At 54.5% G+C, this 16,331-nt stretch overlaps 14 non-coding genes across 14 annotated transcripts; 7 read left to right on the top strand and 7 right to left on the bottom strand.

Annotated features, from left to right (window-relative positions):
* The first annotated feature begins 788 nt into the window (after positions 1 to 788).
* TRNAL-UAA (transfer RNA leucine (anticodon UAA)) lies at positions 789 to 871 on the top strand. Its single transcript has one exon. It is a non-coding gene; the product is annotated as a tRNA-Leu (tRNA).
* A 904-nt stretch (positions 872 to 1,775) lies between these two features.
* TRNAE-CUC (transfer RNA glutamic acid (anticodon CUC)) lies at positions 1,776 to 1,847 on the bottom strand. Its single transcript has one exon. It is a non-coding gene; the product is annotated as a tRNA-Glu (tRNA).
* A 340-nt stretch (positions 1,848 to 2,187) lies between these two features.
* TRNAE-CUC (transfer RNA glutamic acid (anticodon CUC)) lies at positions 2,188 to 2,259 on the bottom strand. Its single transcript has one exon. It is a non-coding gene; the product is annotated as a tRNA-Glu (tRNA).
* An 894-nt stretch (positions 2,260 to 3,153) lies between these two features.
* Positions 3,154 to 3,236, top strand: TRNAL-UAA (transfer RNA leucine (anticodon UAA)). Its single transcript has one exon. It is a non-coding gene; the product is annotated as a tRNA-Leu (tRNA).
* A 915-nt stretch (positions 3,237 to 4,151) lies between these two features.
* TRNAE-CUC (transfer RNA glutamic acid (anticodon CUC)) lies at positions 4,152 to 4,223 on the bottom strand. The gene has a single exon. It is a non-coding gene; the product is annotated as a tRNA-Glu (tRNA).
* Positions 4,224 to 5,519: 1,296 nt separating this feature from the next.
* TRNAL-UAA (transfer RNA leucine (anticodon UAA)) lies at positions 5,520 to 5,602 on the top strand. Its single transcript has one exon. It is a non-coding gene; the product is annotated as a tRNA-Leu (tRNA).
* Positions 5,603 to 6,910: 1,308 nt separating this feature from the next.
* Positions 6,911 to 6,982, bottom strand: TRNAE-CUC (transfer RNA glutamic acid (anticodon CUC)). The gene has a single exon. It is a non-coding gene; the product is annotated as a tRNA-Glu (tRNA).
* Positions 6,983 to 7,876: 894 nt separating this feature from the next.
* TRNAL-UAA (transfer RNA leucine (anticodon UAA)) lies at positions 7,877 to 7,959 on the top strand. Its single transcript has one exon. It is a non-coding gene; the product is annotated as a tRNA-Leu (tRNA).
* A 915-nt stretch (positions 7,960 to 8,874) lies between these two features.
* TRNAE-CUC (transfer RNA glutamic acid (anticodon CUC)) lies at positions 8,875 to 8,946 on the bottom strand. Its single transcript has one exon. It is a non-coding gene; the product is annotated as a tRNA-Glu (tRNA).
* Positions 8,947 to 10,242: 1,296 nt separating this feature from the next.
* TRNAL-UAA (transfer RNA leucine (anticodon UAA)) lies at positions 10,243 to 10,325 on the top strand. Its single transcript has one exon. It is a non-coding gene; the product is annotated as a tRNA-Leu (tRNA).
* A 1,308-nt stretch (positions 10,326 to 11,633) lies between these two features.
* On the bottom strand, positions 11,634 to 11,705 carry TRNAE-CUC (transfer RNA glutamic acid (anticodon CUC)). Its single transcript has one exon. It is a non-coding gene; the product is annotated as a tRNA-Glu (tRNA).
* An 894-nt stretch (positions 11,706 to 12,599) lies between these two features.
* On the top strand, positions 12,600 to 12,682 carry TRNAL-UAA (transfer RNA leucine (anticodon UAA)). Its single transcript has one exon. It is a non-coding gene; the product is annotated as a tRNA-Leu (tRNA).
* A 915-nt stretch (positions 12,683 to 13,597) lies between these two features.
* TRNAE-CUC (transfer RNA glutamic acid (anticodon CUC)) lies at positions 13,598 to 13,669 on the bottom strand. Its single transcript has one exon. It is a non-coding gene; the product is annotated as a tRNA-Glu (tRNA).
* A 1,296-nt stretch (positions 13,670 to 14,965) lies between these two features.
* On the top strand, positions 14,966 to 15,048 carry TRNAL-UAA (transfer RNA leucine (anticodon UAA)). The gene has a single exon. It is a non-coding gene; the product is annotated as a tRNA-Leu (tRNA).
* Positions 15,049 to 16,331: the final 1,283 nt, after the last annotated feature.

The raw sequence follows: 16,331 nt of genomic DNA, 5'->3' as shown, positions 1-16,331 counted from the left end.
TGCTAATAAATAAATAAATAAATAAAGAAATAAAGAAAGAAAGAAAGAAAGAAAACAAAAACACTTGTGATGGTCTGCGAAAAGGGGAGCTTAGAGATTGAAGACAGCATCACTTTGGGAACGTTTGCGCTTTCACTTCCAAGCGCTGATATTCCTGTCTTGCTCTCCTGAAAGGACAGCCTTCCTCGCTATGAGCTTTTGTGGGTCAGTGCTGAAGCTCCCCCTAGAGGCTGCCGCTGAAGATGCACACTCACAACTAACCCTCCTTAGGAGAACTGCTTCGTGGGAGAGCACGTTTATTAAAAGGCGGCAGGCCATGATTGCCTGCGAGACACAGCAGGGTTACCATGCAGAGTTCAAAGGGGGCTTTGCTTGTACAGCAAGTGCCGGAGGGCAAGAAGGGATGACATAGGAGCTGCCCTTTTTTCGGGCTCGCACACCAAGGCCTGCACCAGCCTTCGAGGCTCAGCCTGCCTCTGGACTGCCCTAGACCACCTTTACTCAAAGCACACACTCTGGTCGGGGACTCGAAGCCAGGCCCGTGGCAGTGAAAGCACCAAATCCTCACCACTAGGCCACCGGGGAAACGACTGCAGCACCCGGGAGGTTTCCGCAACCGTACTTGCAGTCAGCTGGAGGCTATTGTAATGCTGTTAAGTGAGAGACGTTTGCCGCTCGCAAGCCAATTCCATCCAACCTCCTGCAGGGGGCACTCTGGGCTGGTTTTCCACTTGTTCGCCTGCTGCTGAAACAGCAAAGATTCAATTCGAAGCCCTTTGCAGCAGCTCACCAGGATGGCCGAGTGGTTAAGGCGTTGGACTTAAGATCCAATGGACAAGTGTCCGCGTGGGTTCGAGCCCCACTCCTGGTACAGGTTTTTACTCTTCTTACCTAAATGCGGCAGCAGCTTCGCACAAGCCCTTTCCTGCTGTCTGTAGGCAGTGCCCCTACCTCAAAGCCCTGAGGCTTGAGTTCACCTGAAAAGAGCAACAAGGAATCGTTGCCCGTAGACTCTTTTCCTGGAAAACCTTTGCATTTTTGTACCATGTCCCTCGCATCCCAAGCTTAAGCCGCCAAAGTTGGCAGAGCTTGTGCAACCCCGCCAACAGCCCTACCACCCCAAAAGAAAATTGGGCAGGGATTCCCGCCTCCGCTTCCGAAACGGGCTTCCAAACGGGCGATGCCCTGACGGGTCAGCCAGTCACCGTCTAGGCCCGGTACACCCCTGTGAATAATAGAGCGTCCAACCTCAAATCAGGCTACAGGGCCCTTCAGCCCATAGAAGGAGAACCTGTCAACAAACGGGGCGAGGGCAATGCTCGGGCCCCTTGCGAAGCCTTTGCCAAGCTCCAAAGGCTGCACTTTCCCAGCAGACCACAGCTCTGTATGCAAATCAAGCAGCTACGACCCCTCCCTCCCCTGCTTTTCTCCTCCAAACCGGTACGCAACCATTTCTGCAGCCCTCTGCCCCAGGGTCCCGGGCAAGGTCTTGGTCTGATGAGGCTAGGGATGGTGGGCGAGCTCGGCTTTGGCAGGGCGACAGGACTAATATTTTCTCTACAGCTTTGGAAGAAAGAAAGCTTCCTTTTTGGGGCACAGGCCCACTTCTAGCGGCGACAGCTTCCGGTAAGGGACCATGCTGAAAAGATGCTTGGAGTTACCGCCAGGGGAGCCACGCCGCTATTGCCTGTGAGTGAAGCTACATTTGAAAGAAATATTTTTTGAGACGCAGTTGTTTGAATTTCTGTAAAAATGTCATTCAGTAAAAGCCTCTCTTCCCTGACCGGGAATCGAACCCGGGCCGCGGCGGTGAGAGCGCCGAATCCTAACCACTAGACCACCAGGGAGACCGCTGGACAGCTCGGGAAGGCCGGGCAGTGGTGTCCGAGTGCACAATGCCTGCAGGTGCCTCAAAGGCCAGTCCATTGGGGGACTGGGAAGAGAGGGGGAGGGCCGAGCAGATAGGTTCTCTCCAGCGGTGAAAAAGGAAGCTGCCTTTTTTGCGTCAAGGGCAGTCTTTCCGCAGCGACAGGAGAATGAATGGGACTCTGCCATAAACACGTTTTGCGTCGCGCTGAGGGCACTTCCTCCATTTTGTGCACGCAAATCTGCATCTGGGAGCAAGATTTCCGGTCGCCAGTTAACTGCATTGCTGTAAATAAAAATGTCAGTTGTTAAAAGAGCTCCTTCCCTGACCGGGAATCGAACCCGGGCCGCGGCGGTGAGAGCGCCGAATCCTAACCACTAGACCACCACGGACGGTGGGTGCACCCCGTTGCGTGTCGCTCAGATGGTGGCGTCCGAGTCCAAAGGCTGAGGGCCTCTGCTACAATGGGCACCAGTGCCTGCAGGTCTTCGGGGGCCGTTTCTGCTAATAAATAAAGAAATAAAGAAATAAAGAAAGAAAGAAAGAAAGAAAACAAAAACACTTGTGATGGTCTGCGAAAAGGGGAGCTTAGAGATTGAAGACAGCATCACTTTGGGAACGTTTGCGCTTTCACTTCCAAGCGCTGATATTCCTGTCTTGCTCTCCTGAAAGGACAGCCTTCCTCGCTATGAGCTTTTGTGGGTCAGTGCTGAAGCTCCCCCTAGAGGCTGCCGCTGAAGATGCACACTCACAACTAACCCTCCTTAGGAGAACTGCTTCGTGGGAGAGCACGTTTATTAAAAGGCGGCAGGCCATGATTGCCTGCGAGACACAGCAGGGTTACCATGCAGAGTTCAAAGGGGGCTTTGCTTGTACAGCAAGTGCCGGAGGGCAAGAAGGGATGACATAGGAGCTGCCCTTTTTTCGGGCTCGCACACCAAGGCCTGCACCAGCCTTCGAGGCTCAGCCTGCCTCTGGACTGCCCTAGACCACCTTTACTCAAAGCACACACCCTGGTCGGGGACTCGAAGCCAGGCCCGTGGCAGTGAAAGCACCAAATCCTCACCACTAGGCCACCGGGGAAACGACTGCAGCACCCGGGAGGTTTCCGCAACCGTACTTGCAGTCAGCTGGAGGCTATTGTAATGCTGTTAAGTGAGAGACGTTTGCCGCTCGCAAGCCAATTCCATCCAACCTCCTGCAGGGGGCACTCTGGGCTGGTTTTCCACTTGTTCGCCTGCTGCTGAAACAGCAAAGATTCAATTCGAAGCCCTTTGCAGCAGCTCACCAGGATGGCCGAGTGGTTAAGGCGTTGGACTTAAGATCCAATGGACAAGTGTCCGCGTGGGTTCGAGCCCCACTCCTGGTACAGGTTTTTACTCTTCTTACCTAAATGCGGCAGCAGCTTCGCACAAGCCCTTTCCTGCTGTCTGTAGGCAGTGCCCCTACCTCAAAGCCCTGAGGCTTGAGTTCACCTGAAAAGAGCAACAAGGAATCGTTGCCCGTAGACTCTTTTCCTGGAAAACCTTTGCATTTTTGTACCATGTCCCTCGCATCCCAAGCTTAAGCCGCCAAAGTTGGCAGAGCTTGTGCAACCCCGCCAACAGCCCTACCACCCCAAAAGAAAATTGGGCAGGGATTCCCGCCTCCGCTTCCTCACGGCTTCCGAAACGGGCTTCCAAACGGGCGATGCCCTGACGGGTCAGCCAGTCACCGTCTAGGCCCGGTACACCCCTGTGAATAATAGAGCGTCCAACCTCAAATCAGGCTACAGGGCCCTTCAGCCCATAGAAGGAGAACCTGTCAACAAACGGGGCGAGGGCAATGCTCGGGCCCCTTGCGAAGCCTTTGCCAAGCTCCAAAGGCTGCACTTTCCCAGCAGACCACAGCTCTGTATGCAAATCAAGCAGCTACGACCCCTCCCTCCCCTGCTTTTCTCCTCCAAACCGGTACGCAACCATTTCTGCAGCCCTCTGCCCCAGGGTCCCGGGCAAGGTCTTGGTCTGATGAGGCTAGGGATGGTGGGCGAGCTCGGCTTTGGCAGGGCGACAGGACTAATATTTTCTCTACAGCTTTGGAAGAAAGAAAGCTTCCTTTTTGGGGCACAGGCCCACTTCTAGCGGCGACAGCTTCCGGTAAGGGACCATGCTGAAAAGATGCTTGGAGTTACCGCCAGGGGAGCCACGCCGCTATTGCCTGTGAGTGAAGCTACATTTGAAAGAAATATTTTTTGAGACGCAGTTGTTTGAATTTCTGTAAAAATGTCATTCAGTAAAAGCCTCTCTTCCCTGACCGGGAATCGAACCCGGGCCGCGGCGGTGAGAGCGCCGAATCCTAACCACTAGACCACCAGGGAGACCGCTGGACAGCTCGGGAAGGCCGGGCAGTGGTGTCCGAGTGCACAATGCCTGCAGGTGCCTCAAAGGCCAGTCCATTGGGGGACTGGGAAGAGAGGGGGAGGGCCGAGCAGATAGGTTCTCTCCAGCGGTGAAAAAGGAAGCTGCCTTTTTTGCGTCAAGGGCAGTCTTTCCGCAGCGACAGGAGAATGAATGGGACTCTGCCATAAACACGTTTTGCGTCGCGCTGAGGGCACTTCCTCCATTTTGTGCACGCAAATCTGCATCTGGGAGCAAGATTTCCGGTCGCCAGTTAACTGCATTGCTGTAAATAAAAATGTCAGTTGTTAAAAGAGCTCCTTCCCTGACCGGGAATCGAACCCGGGCCGCGGCGGTGAGAGCGGAATCCTAACCACTAGACCACCAGGGACGGTGGGTGCAACCCGTTGCGTGTCGCTCAGATGGTGGCGTCCGAGTCCAAAGGCTGAGGGCCTCTGCTACAATGGGCACCAGTGCCTGCAGGTCTTCGGGGGCCGTTTCTGCTAATAAATAAATAAATAAAGAAATAAAGAAAGAAAGAAAACAAAAACACTTGTGATGGTCTGCGAAAAGGGGAGCTTAGAGATTGAAGACAGCATCACTTTGGGAACGTTTGCGCTTTCACTTCCAAGCGCTGATATTCCTGTCTTGCTCTCCTGAAAGGACAGCCTTCCTCGCTATGAGCTTTTGTGGGTCAGTGCTGAAGCTCCCCCTAGAGGCTGCCGCTGAAGATGCACACTCACAACTAACCCTCCTTAGGAGAACTGCTTCGTGGGAGAGCACGTTTATTAAAAGGCGGCAGGCCATGATTGCCTGCGAGACACAGCAGGGTTACCATGCAGAGTTCAAAGGGGGCTTTGCTTGTACAGCAAGTGCCGGAGGGCAAGAAGGGATGACATAGGAGCTGCCCTTTTTTCGGGCTCGCACACCAAGGCCTGCACCAGCCTTCGAGGCTCAGCCTGCCTCTGGACTGCCCTAGACCACCTTTACTCAAAGCACACACTCTGGTCGGGGACTCGAAGCCAGGCCCGTGGCAGTGAAAGCACCAAATCCTCACCACTAGGCCACCGGGGAAACGACTGCAGCACCCGGGAGGTTTCCGCAACCGTACTTGCAGTCAGCTGGAGGCTATTGTAATGCTGTTAAGTGAGAGACGTTTGCCGCTCGCAAGCCAATTCCATCCAACCTCCTGCAGGGGGCACTCTGGGCTGGTTTTCCACTTGTTCGCCTGCTGCTGAAACAGCAAAGATTCAATTCGAAGCCCTTTGCAGCAGCTCACCAGGATGGCCGAGTGGTTAAGGCGTTGGACTTAAGATCCAATGGACAAGTGTCCGCGTGGGTTCGAGCCCCACTCCTGGTACAGGTTTTTACTCTTCTTACCTAAATGCGGCAGCAGCTTCGCACAAGCCCTTTCCTGCTGTCTGTAGGCAGTGCCCCTACCTCAAAGCCCTGAGGCTTGAGTTCACCTGAAAAGAGCAACAAGGAATCGTTGCCCGTAGACTCTTTTCCTGGAAAACCTTTGCATTTTTGTACCATGTCCCTCGCATCCCAAGCTTAAGCCGCCAAAGTTGGCAGAGCTTGTGCAACCCCGCCAACAGCCCTACCACCCCAAAAGAAAATTGGGCAGGGATTCCCGCCTCCGCTTCCGAAACGGGCTTCCAAACGGGCGATGCCCTGACGGGTCAGCCAGTCACCGTCTAGGCCCGGTACACCCCTGTGAATAATAGAGCGTCCAACCTCAAATCAGGCTACAGGGCCCTTCAGCCCATAGAAGGAGAACCTGTCAACAAACGGGGCGAGGGCAATGCTCGGGCCCCTTGCGAAGCCTTTGCCAAGCTCCAAAGGCTGCACTTTCCCAGCAGACCACAGCTCTGTATGCAAATCAAGCAGCTACGACCCCTCCCTCCCCTGCTTTTCTCCTCCAAACCGGTACGCAACCATTTCTGCAGCCCTCTGCCCCAGGGTCCCGGGCAAGGTCTTGGTCTGATGAGGCTAGGGATGGTGGGCGAGCTCGGCTTTGGCAGGGCGACAGGACTAATATTTTCTCTACAGCTTTGGAAGAAAGAAAGCTTCCTTTTTGGGGCACAGGCCCACTTCTAGCGGCGACAGCTTCCGTAAGGGACCATGCTGAAAAGATGCTTGGAGTTACCGCCAGGGGAGCCACGCCGCTATTGCCTGTGAGTGAAGCTACATTTGAAAGAAATATTTTTTGAGACGCAGTTGTTTGAATTTCTGTAAAAATGTCATTCAGTAAAAGCCTCTCTTCCCTGACCGGGAATCGAACCCGGGCCGCGGCGGTCCGAATCCTAACCACTAGACCACCAGGGAGACCGCTGGACAGCTCGGGAAGGCCGGGCAGTGGTGTCCGAGTGCACAATGCCTGCAGGTGCCTCAAAGGCCAGTCCATTGGGGGACTGGGAAGAGAGGGGGAGGGCCGAGCAGATAGGTTCTCTCCAGCGGTGAAAAAGGAAGCTGCCTTTTTTGCGTCAAGGGCAGTCTTTCCGCAGCGACAGGAGAATGAATGGGACTCTGCCATAAACACGTTTTGCGTCGCGCTGAGGGCACTTCCTCCATTTTGTGCACGCAAATCTGCATCTGGGAGCAAGATTTCCGGTCGCCAGTTAACTGCATTGCTGTAAATAAAAATGTCAGTTGTTAAAAGAGCTCCTTCCCTGACCGGGAATCGAACCCGGGCCGCGGCGGTGAGAGCGCCGAATCCTAACCACTAGACCACCACGGACGGTGGGTGCACCCCGTTGCGTGTCGCTCAGATGGTGGCGTCCGAGTCCAAAGGCTGAGGGCCTCTGCTACAATGGGCACCAGTGCCTGCAGGTCTTCGGGGGCCGTTTCTGCTAATAAATAAAGAAATAAAGAAATAAAGAAAGAAAGAAAGAAAGAAAACAAAAACACTTGTGATGGTCTGCGAAAAGGGGAGCTTAGAGATTGAAGACAGCATCACTTTGGGAACGTTTGCGCTTTCACTTCCAAGCGCTGATATTCCTGTCTTGCTCTCCTGAAAGGACAGCCTTCCTCGCTATGAGCTTTTGTGGGTCAGTGCTGAAGCTCCCCCTAGAGGCTGCCGCTGAAGATGCACACTCACAACTAACCCTCCTTAGGAGAACTGCTTCGTGGGAGAGCACGTTTATTAAAAGGCGGCAGGCCATGATTGCCTGCGAGACACAGCAGGGTTACCATGCAGAGTTCAAAGGGGGCTTTGCTTGTACAGCAAGTGCCGGAGGGCAAGAAGGGATGACATAGGAGCTGCCCTTTTTTCGGGCTCGCACACCAAGGCCTGCACCAGCCTTCGAGGCTCAGCCTGCCTCTGGACTGCCCTAGACCACCTTTACTCAAAGCACACACCCTGGTCGGGGACTCGAAGCCAGGCCCGTGGCAGTGAAAGCACCAAATCCTCACCACTAGGCCACCGGGGAAACGACTGCAGCACCCGGGAGGTTTCCGCAACCGTACTTGCAGTCAGCTGGAGGCTATTGTAATGCTGTTAAGTGAGAGACGTTTGCCGCTCGCAAGCCAATTCCATCCAACCTCCTGCAGGGGGCACTCTGGGCTGGTTTTCCACTTGTTCGCCTGCTGCTGAAACAGCAAAGATTCAATTCGAAGCCCTTTGCAGCAGCTCACCAGGATGGCCGAGTGGTTAAGGCGTTGGACTTAAGATCCAATGGACAAGTGTCCGCGTGGGTTCGAGCCCCACTCCTGGTACAGGTTTTTACTCTTCTTACCTAAATGCGGCAGCAGCTTCGCACAAGCCCTTTCCTGCTGTCTGTAGGCAGTGCCCCTACCTCAAAGCCCTGAGGCTTGAGTTCACCTGAAAAGAGCAACAAGGAATCGTTGCCCGTAGACTCTTTTCCTGGAAAACCTTTGCATTTTTGTACCATGTCCCTCGCATCCCAAGCTTAAGCCGCCAAAGTTGGCAGAGCTTGTGCAACCCCGCCAACAGCCCTACCACCCCAAAAGAAAATTGGGCAGGGATTCCCGCCTCCGCTTCCTCACGGCTTCCGAAACGGGCTTCCAAACGGGCGATGCCCTGACGGGTCAGCCAGTCACCGTCTAGGCCCGGTACACCCCTGTGAATAATAGAGCGTCCAACCTCAAATCAGGCTACAGGGCCCTTCAGCCCATAGAAGGAGAACCTGTCAACAAACGGGGCGAGGGCAATGCTCGGGCCCCTTGCGAAGCCTTTGCCAAGCTCCAAAGGCTGCACTTTCCCAGCAGACCACAGCTCTGTATGCAAATCAAGCAGCTACGACCCCTCCCTCCCCTGCTTTTCTCCTCCAAACCGGTACGCAACCATTTCTGCAGCCCTCTGCCCCAGGGTCCCGGGCAAGGTCTTGGTCTGATGAGGCTAGGGATGGTGGGCGAGCTCGGCTTTGGCAGGGCGACAGGACTAATATTTTCTCTACAGCTTTGGAAGAAAGAAAGCTTCCTTTTTGGGGCACAGGCCCACTTCTAGCGGCGACAGCTTCCGGTAAGGGACCATGCTGAAAAGATGCTTGGAGTTACCGCCAGGGGAGCCACGCCGCTATTGCCTGTGAGTGAAGCTACATTTGAAAGAAATATTTTTTGAGACGCAGTTGTTTGAATTTCTGTAAAAATGTCATTCAGTAAAAGCCTCTCTTCCCTGACCGGGAATCGAACCCGGGCCGCGGCGGTGAGAGCGCCGAATCCTAACCACTAGACCACCAGGGAGACCGCTGGACAGCTCGGGAAGGCCGGGCAGTGGTGTCCGAGTGCACAATGCCTGCAGGTGCCTCAAAGGCCAGTCCATTGGGGGACTGGGAAGAGAGGGGGAGGGCCGAGCAGATAGGTTCTCTCCAGCGGTGAAAAAGGAAGCTGCCTTTTTTGCGTCAAGGGCAGTCTTTCCGCAGCGACAGGAGAATGAATGGGACTCTGCCATAAACACGTTTTGCGTCGCGCTGAGGGCACTTCCTCCATTTTGTGCACGCAAATCTGCATCTGGGAGCAAGATTTCCGGTCGCCAGTTAACTGCATTGCTGTAAATAAAAATGTCAGTTGTTAAAAGAGCTCCTTCCCTGACCGGGAATCGAACCCGGGCCGCGGCGGTGAGAGCGGAATCCTAACCACTAGACCACCAGGGACGGTGGGTGCAACCCGTTGCGTGTCGCTCAGATGGTGGCGTCCGAGTCCAAAGGCTGAGGGCCTCTGCTACAATGGGCACCAGTGCCTGCAGGTCTTCGGGGGCCGTTTCTGCTAATAAATAAATAAATAAAGAAATAAAGAAAGAAAGAAAACAAAAACACTTGTGATGGTCTGCGAAAAGGGGAGCTTAGAGATTGAAGACAGCATCACTTTGGGAACGTTTGCGCTTTCACTTCCAAGCGCTGATATTCCTGTCTTGCTCTCCTGAAAGGACAGCCTTCCTCGCTATGAGCTTTTGTGGGTCAGTGCTGAAGCTCCCCCTAGAGGCTGCCGCTGAAGATGCACACTCACAACTAACCCTCCTTAGGAGAACTGCTTCGTGGGAGAGCACGTTTATTAAAAGGCGGCAGGCCATGATTGCCTGCGAGACACAGCAGGGTTACCATGCAGAGTTCAAAGGGGGCTTTGCTTGTACAGCAAGTGCCGGAGGGCAAGAAGGGATGACATAGGAGCTGCCCTTTTTTCGGGCTCGCACACCAAGGCCTGCACCAGCCTTCGAGGCTCAGCCTGCCTCTGGACTGCCCTAGACCACCTTTACTCAAAGCACACACTCTGGTCGGGGACTCGAAGCCAGGCCCGTGGCAGTGAAAGCACCAAATCCTCACCACTAGGCCACCGGGGAAACGACTGCAGCACCCGGGAGGTTTCCGCAACCGTACTTGCAGTCAGCTGGAGGCTATTGTAATGCTGTTAAGTGAGAGACGTTTGCCGCTCGCAAGCCAATTCCATCCAACCTCCTGCAGGGGGCACTCTGGGCTGGTTTTCCACTTGTTCGCCTGCTGCTGAAACAGCAAAGATTCAATTCGAAGCCCTTTGCAGCAGCTCACCAGGATGGCCGAGTGGTTAAGGCGTTGGACTTAAGATCCAATGGACAAGTGTCCGCGTGGGTTCGAGCCCCACTCCTGGTACAGGTTTTTACTCTTCTTACCTAAATGCGGCAGCAGCTTCGCACAAGCCCTTTCCTGCTGTCTGTAGGCAGTGCCCCTACCTCAAAGCCCTGAGGCTTGAGTTCACCTGAAAAGAGCAACAAGGAATCGTTGCCCGTAGACTCTTTTCCTGGAAAACCTTTGCATTTTTGTACCATGTCCCTCGCATCCCAAGCTTAAGCCGCCAAAGTTGGCAGAGCTTGTGCAACCCCGCCAACAGCCCTACCACCCCAAAAGAAAATTGGGCAGGGATTCCCGCCTCCGCTTCCGAAACGGGCTTCCAAACGGGCGATGCCCTGACGGGTCAGCCAGTCACCGTCTAGGCCCGGTACACCCCTGTGAATAATAGAGCGTCCAACCTCAAATCAGGCTACAGGGCCCTTCAGCCCATAGAAGGAGAACCTGTCAACAAACGGGGCGAGGGCAATGCTCGGGCCCCTTGCGAAGCCTTTGCCAAGCTCCAAAGGCTGCACTTTCCCAGCAGACCACAGCTCTGTATGCAAATCAAGCAGCTACGACCCCTCCCTCCCCTGCTTTTCTCCTCCAAACCGGTACGCAACCATTTCTGCAGCCCTCTGCCCCAGGGTCCCGGGCAAGGTCTTGGTCTGATGAGGCTAGGGATGGTGGGCGAGCTCGGCTTTGGCAGGGCGACAGGACTAATATTTTCTCTACAGCTTTGGAAGAAAGAAAGCTTCCTTTTTGGGGCACAGGCCCACTTCTAGCGGCGACAGCTTCCGTAAGGGACCATGCTGAAAAGATGCTTGGAGTTACCGCCAGGGGAGCCACGCCGCTATTGCCTGTGAGTGAAGCTACATTTGAAAGAAATATTTTTTGAGACGCAGTTGTTTGAATTTCTGTAAAAATGTCATTCAGTAAAAGCCTCTCTTCCCTGACCGGGAATCGAACCCGGGCCGCGGCGGTCCGAATCCTAACCACTAGACCACCAGGGAGACCGCTGGACAGCTCGGGAAGGCCGGGCAGTGGTGTCCGAGTGCACAATGCCTGCAGGTGCCTCAAAGGCCAGTCCATTGGGGGACTGGGAAGAGAGGGGGAGGGCCGAGCAGATAGGTTCTCTCCAGCGGTGAAAAAGGAAGCTGCCTTTTTTGCGTCAAGGGCAGTCTTTCCGCAGCGACAGGAGAATGAATGGGACTCTGCCATAAACACGTTTTGCGTCGCGCTGAGGGCACTTCCTCCATTTTGTGCACGCAAATCTGCATCTGGGAGCAAGATTTCCGGTCGCCAGTTAACTGCATTGCTGTAAATAAAAATGTCAGTTGTTAAAAGAGCTCCTTCCCTGACCGGGAATCGAACCCGGGCCGCGGCGGTGAGAGCGCCGAATCCTAACCACTAGACCACCACGGACGGTGGGTGCACCCCGTTGCGTGTCGCTCAGATGGTGGCGTCCGAGTCCAAAGGCTGAGGGCCTCTGCTACAATGGGCACCAGTGCCTGCAGGTCTTCGGGGGCCGTTTCTGCTAATAAATAAAGAAATAAAGAAATAAAGAAAGAAAGAAAGAAAGAAAACAAAAACACTTGTGATGGTCTGCGAAAAGGGGAGCTTAGAGATTGAAGACAGCATCACTTTGGGAACGTTTGCGCTTTCACTTCCAAGCGCTGATATTCCTGTCTTGCTCTCCTGAAAGGACAGCCTTCCTCGCTATGAGCTTTTGTGGGTCAGTGCTGAAGCTCCCCCTAGAGGCTGCCGCTGAAGATGCACACTCACAACTAACCCTCCTTAGGAGAACTGCTTCGTGGGAGAGCACGTTTATTAAAAGGCGGCAGGCCATGATTGCCTGCGAGACACAGCAGGGTTACCATGCAGAGTTCAAAGGGGGCTTTGCTTGTACAGCAAGTGCCGGAGGGCAAGAAGGGATGACATAGGAGCTGCCCTTTTTTCGGGCTCGCACACCAAGGCCTGCACCAGCCTTCGAGGCTCAGCCTGCCTCTGGACTGCCCTAGACCACCTTTACTCAAAGCACACACCCTGGTCGGGGACTCGAAGCCAGGCCCGTGGCAGTGAAAGCACCAAATCCTCACCACTAGGCCACCGGGGAAACGACTGCAGCACCCGGGAGGTTTCCGCAACCGTACTTGCAGTCAGCTGGAGGCTATTGTAATGCTGTTAAGTGAGAGACGTTTGCCGCTCGCAAGCCAATTCCATCCAACCTCCTGCAGGGGGCACTCTGGGCTGGTTTTCCACTTGTTCGCCTGCTGCTGAAACAGCAAAGATTCAATTCGAAGCCCTTTGCAGCAGCTCACCAGGATGGCCGAGTGGTTAAGGCGTTGGACTTAAGATCCAATGGACAAGTGTCCGCGTGGGTTCGAGCCCCACTCCTGGTACAGGTTTTTACTCTTCTTACCTAAATGCGGCAGCAGCTTCGCACAAGCCCTTTCCTGCTGTCTGTAGGCAGTGCCCCTACCTCAAAGCCCTGAGGCTTGAGTTCACCTGAAAAGAGCAACAAGGAATCGTTGCCCGTAGACTCTTTTCCTGGAAAACCTTTGCATTTTTGTACCATGTCCCTCGCATCCCAAGCTTAAGCCGCCAAAGTTGGCAGAGCTTGTGCAACCCCGCCAACAGCCCTACCACCCCAAAAGAAAATTGGGCAGGGATTCCCGCCTCCGCTTCCTCACGGCTTCCGAAACGGGCTTCCAAACGGGCGATGCCCTGACGGGTCAGCCAGTCACCGTCTAGGCCCGGTACACCCCTGTGAATAATAGAGCGTCCAACCTCAAATCAGGCTACAGGGCCCTTCAGCCCATAGAAGGAGAACCTGTCAACAAACGGGGCGAGGGCAATGCTCGGGCCCCTTGCGAAGCCTTTGCCAAGCTCCAAAGGCTGCACTTTCCCAGCAGACCACAGCTCTGTATGCAAATCAAGCAGCTACGACCCCTCCCTCCCCTGCTTTTCTCCTCCAAACCGGTACGCAACCATTTCTGCAGCCCTCTGCCCCAGGGTCCCGGGCAAGGTCTTGGTCTGATGAGGCTAGGGATGGTGGGCGAGCTCGGCTTTGGCAGGGCGACAGGACTAATATTTTCTCTACAGCTTTGGAAGAAAGAAAGCTTCCTTTTTGGGGCACAGGCCCACTTCTAGCGGCGACAGCTTCCGGTAAGGGACCATGCTGAAAAGATGCTTGGAGTTACCGCCAGGGGAGCCACGCCGCTATTGCCTGTGAGTGAAGCTACATTTGAAAGAAATATTTTTTGAGACGCAGTTGTTTGAATTTCTGTAAAAATGTCATTCAGTAAAAGCCTCTCTTCCCTGACCGGGAATCGAACCCGGGCCGCGGCGGTGAGAGCGCCGAATCCTAACCACTAGACCACCAGGGAGACCGCTGGACAGCTCGGGAAGGCCGGGCAGTGGTGTCCGAGTGCACAATGCCTGCAGGTGCCTCAAAGGCCAGTCCATTGGGGGACTGGGAAGAGAGGGGGAGGGCCGAGCAGATAGGTTCTCTCCAGCGGTGAAAAAGGAAGCTGCCTTTTTTGCGTCAAGGGCAGTCTTTCCGCAGCGACAGGAGAATGAATGGGACTCTGCCATAAACACGTTTTGCGTCGCGCTGAGGGCACTTCCTCCATTTTGTGCACGCAAATCTGCATCTGGGAGCAAGATTTCCGGTCGCCAGTTAACTGCATTGCTGTAAATAAAAATGTCAGTTGTTAAAAGAGCTCCTTCCCTGACCGGGAATCGAACCCGGGCCGCGGCGGTGAGAGCGGAATCCTAACCACTAGACCACCAGGGACGGTGGGTGCAACCCGTTGCGTGTCGCTCAGATGGTGGCGTCCGAGTCCAAAGGCTGAGGGCCTCTGCTACAATGGGCACCAGTGCCTGCAGGTCTTCGGGGGCCGTTTCTGCTAATAAATAAATAAATAAAGAAATAAAGAAAGAAAGAAAACAAAAACACTTGTGATGGTCTGCGAAAAGGGGAGCTTAGAGATTGAAGACAGCATCACTTTGGGAACGTTTGCGCTTTCACTTCCAAGCGCTGATATTCCTGTCTTGCTCTCCTGAAAGGACAGCCTTCCTCGCTATGAGCTTTTGTGGGTCAGTGCTGAAGCTCCCCCTAGAGGCTGCCGCTGAAGATGCACACTCACAACTAACCCTCCTTAGGAGAACTGCTTCGTGGGAGAGCACGTTTATTAAAAGGCGGCAGGCCATGATTGCCTGCGAGACACAGCAGGGTTACCATGCAGAGTTCAAAGGGGGCTTTGCTTGTACAGCAAGTGCCGGAGGGCAAGAAGGGATGACATAGGAGCTGCCCTTTTTTCGGGCTCGCACACCAAGGCCTGCACCAGCCTTCGAGGCTCAGCCTGCCTCTGGACTGCCCTAGACCACCTTTACTCAAAGCACACACTCTGGTCGGGGACTCGAAGCCAGGCCCGTGGCAGTGAAAGCACCAAATCCTCACCACTAGGCCACCGGGGAAACGACTGCAGCACCCGGGAGGTTTCCGCAACCGTACTTGCAGTCAGCTGGAGGCTATTGTAATGCTGTTAAGTGAGAGACGTTTGCCGCTCGCAAGCCAATTCCATCCAACCTCCTGCAGGGGGCACTCTGGGCTGGTTTTCCACTTGTTCGCCTGCTGCTGAAACAGCAAAGATTCAATTCGAAGCCCTTTGCAGCAGCTCACCAGGATGGCCGAGTGGTTAAGGCGTTGGACTTAAGATCCAATGGACAAGTGTCCGCGTGGGTTCGAGCCCCACTCCTGGTACAGGTTTTTACTCTTCTTACCTAAATGCGGCAGCAGCTTCGCACAAGCCCTTTCCTGCTGTCTGTAGGCAGTGCCCCTACCTCAAAGCCCTGAGGCTTGAGTTCACCTGAAAAGAGCAACAAGGAATCGTTGCCCGTAGACTCTTTTCCTGGAAAACCTTTGCATTTTTGTACCATGTCCCTCGCATCCCAAGCTTAAGCCGCCAAAGTTGGCAGAGCTTGTGCAACCCCGCCAACAGCCCTACCACCCCAAAAGAAAATTGGGCAGGGATTCCCGCCTCCGCTTCCGAAACGGGCTTCCAAACGGGCGATGCCCTGACGGGTCAGCCAGTCACCGTCTAGGCCCGGTACACCCCTGTGAATAATAGAGCGTCCAACCTCAAATCAGGCTACAGGGCCCTTCAGCCCATAGAAGGAGAACCTGTCAACAAACGGGGCGAGGGCAATGCTCGGGCCCCTTGCGAAGCCTTTGCCAAGCTCCAAAGGCTGCACTTTCCCAGCAGACCACAGCTCTGTATGCAAATCAAGCAGCTACGACCCCTCCCTCCCCTGCTTTTCTCCTCCAAACCGGTACGCAACCATTTCTGCAGCCCTCTGCCCCAGGGTCCCGGGCAAGGTCTTGGTCTGATGAGGCTAGGGATGGTGGGCGAGCTCGGCTTTGGCAGGGCGACAGGACTAATATTTTCTCTACAGCTTTGGAAGAAAGAAAGCTTCCTTTTTGGGGCACAGGCCCACTTCTAGCGGCGACAGCTTCCGTAAGGGACCATGCTGAAAAGATGCTTGGAGTTACCGCCAGGGGAGCCACGCCGCTATTGCCTGTGAGTGAAGCTACATTTGAAAGAAATATTTTTTGAGACGCAGTTGTTTGAATTTCTGTAAAAATGTCATTCAGTAAAAGCCTCTCTTCCCTGACCGGGAATCGAACCCGGGCCGCGGCGGTCCGAATCCTAACCACTAGACCACCAGGGAGACCGCTGGACAGCTCGGGAAGGCCGGGCAGTGGTGTCCGAGTGCACAATGCCTGCAGGTGCCTCAAAGGCCAGTCCATTGGGGGACTGGGAAGAGAGGGGGAGGGCCGAGCAGATAGGTTCTCTCCAGCGGTGAAAAAGGAAGCTGCCTTTTTTGCGTCAAGGGCAGTCTTTCCGCAGCGACAGGAGAATGAATGGGACTCTGCCATAAACACGTTTTGCGTCGCGCTGAGGGCACTTCCTCCATTTTGTGCACGCAAATCTGCATCTGGGAGCAAGATTTCCGGTCGCCAGTTAACTGCATTGCTGTAAATAA

Source organism: Ambystoma mexicanum, chromosome 5p, assembly GCF_040938575.1.
Source record: "Ambystoma mexicanum isolate Mex_15411 chromosome 5p, UKY_AmexF1_1, whole genome shotgun sequence".
NCBI lineage: Eukaryota > Metazoa > Chordata > Amphibia > Caudata > Ambystomatidae > Ambystoma > Ambystoma mexicanum.
The sequence above is the reverse complement of the archived record's forward strand: the minus strand, read 5'-3'. Positions and strand labels throughout refer to the sequence as shown.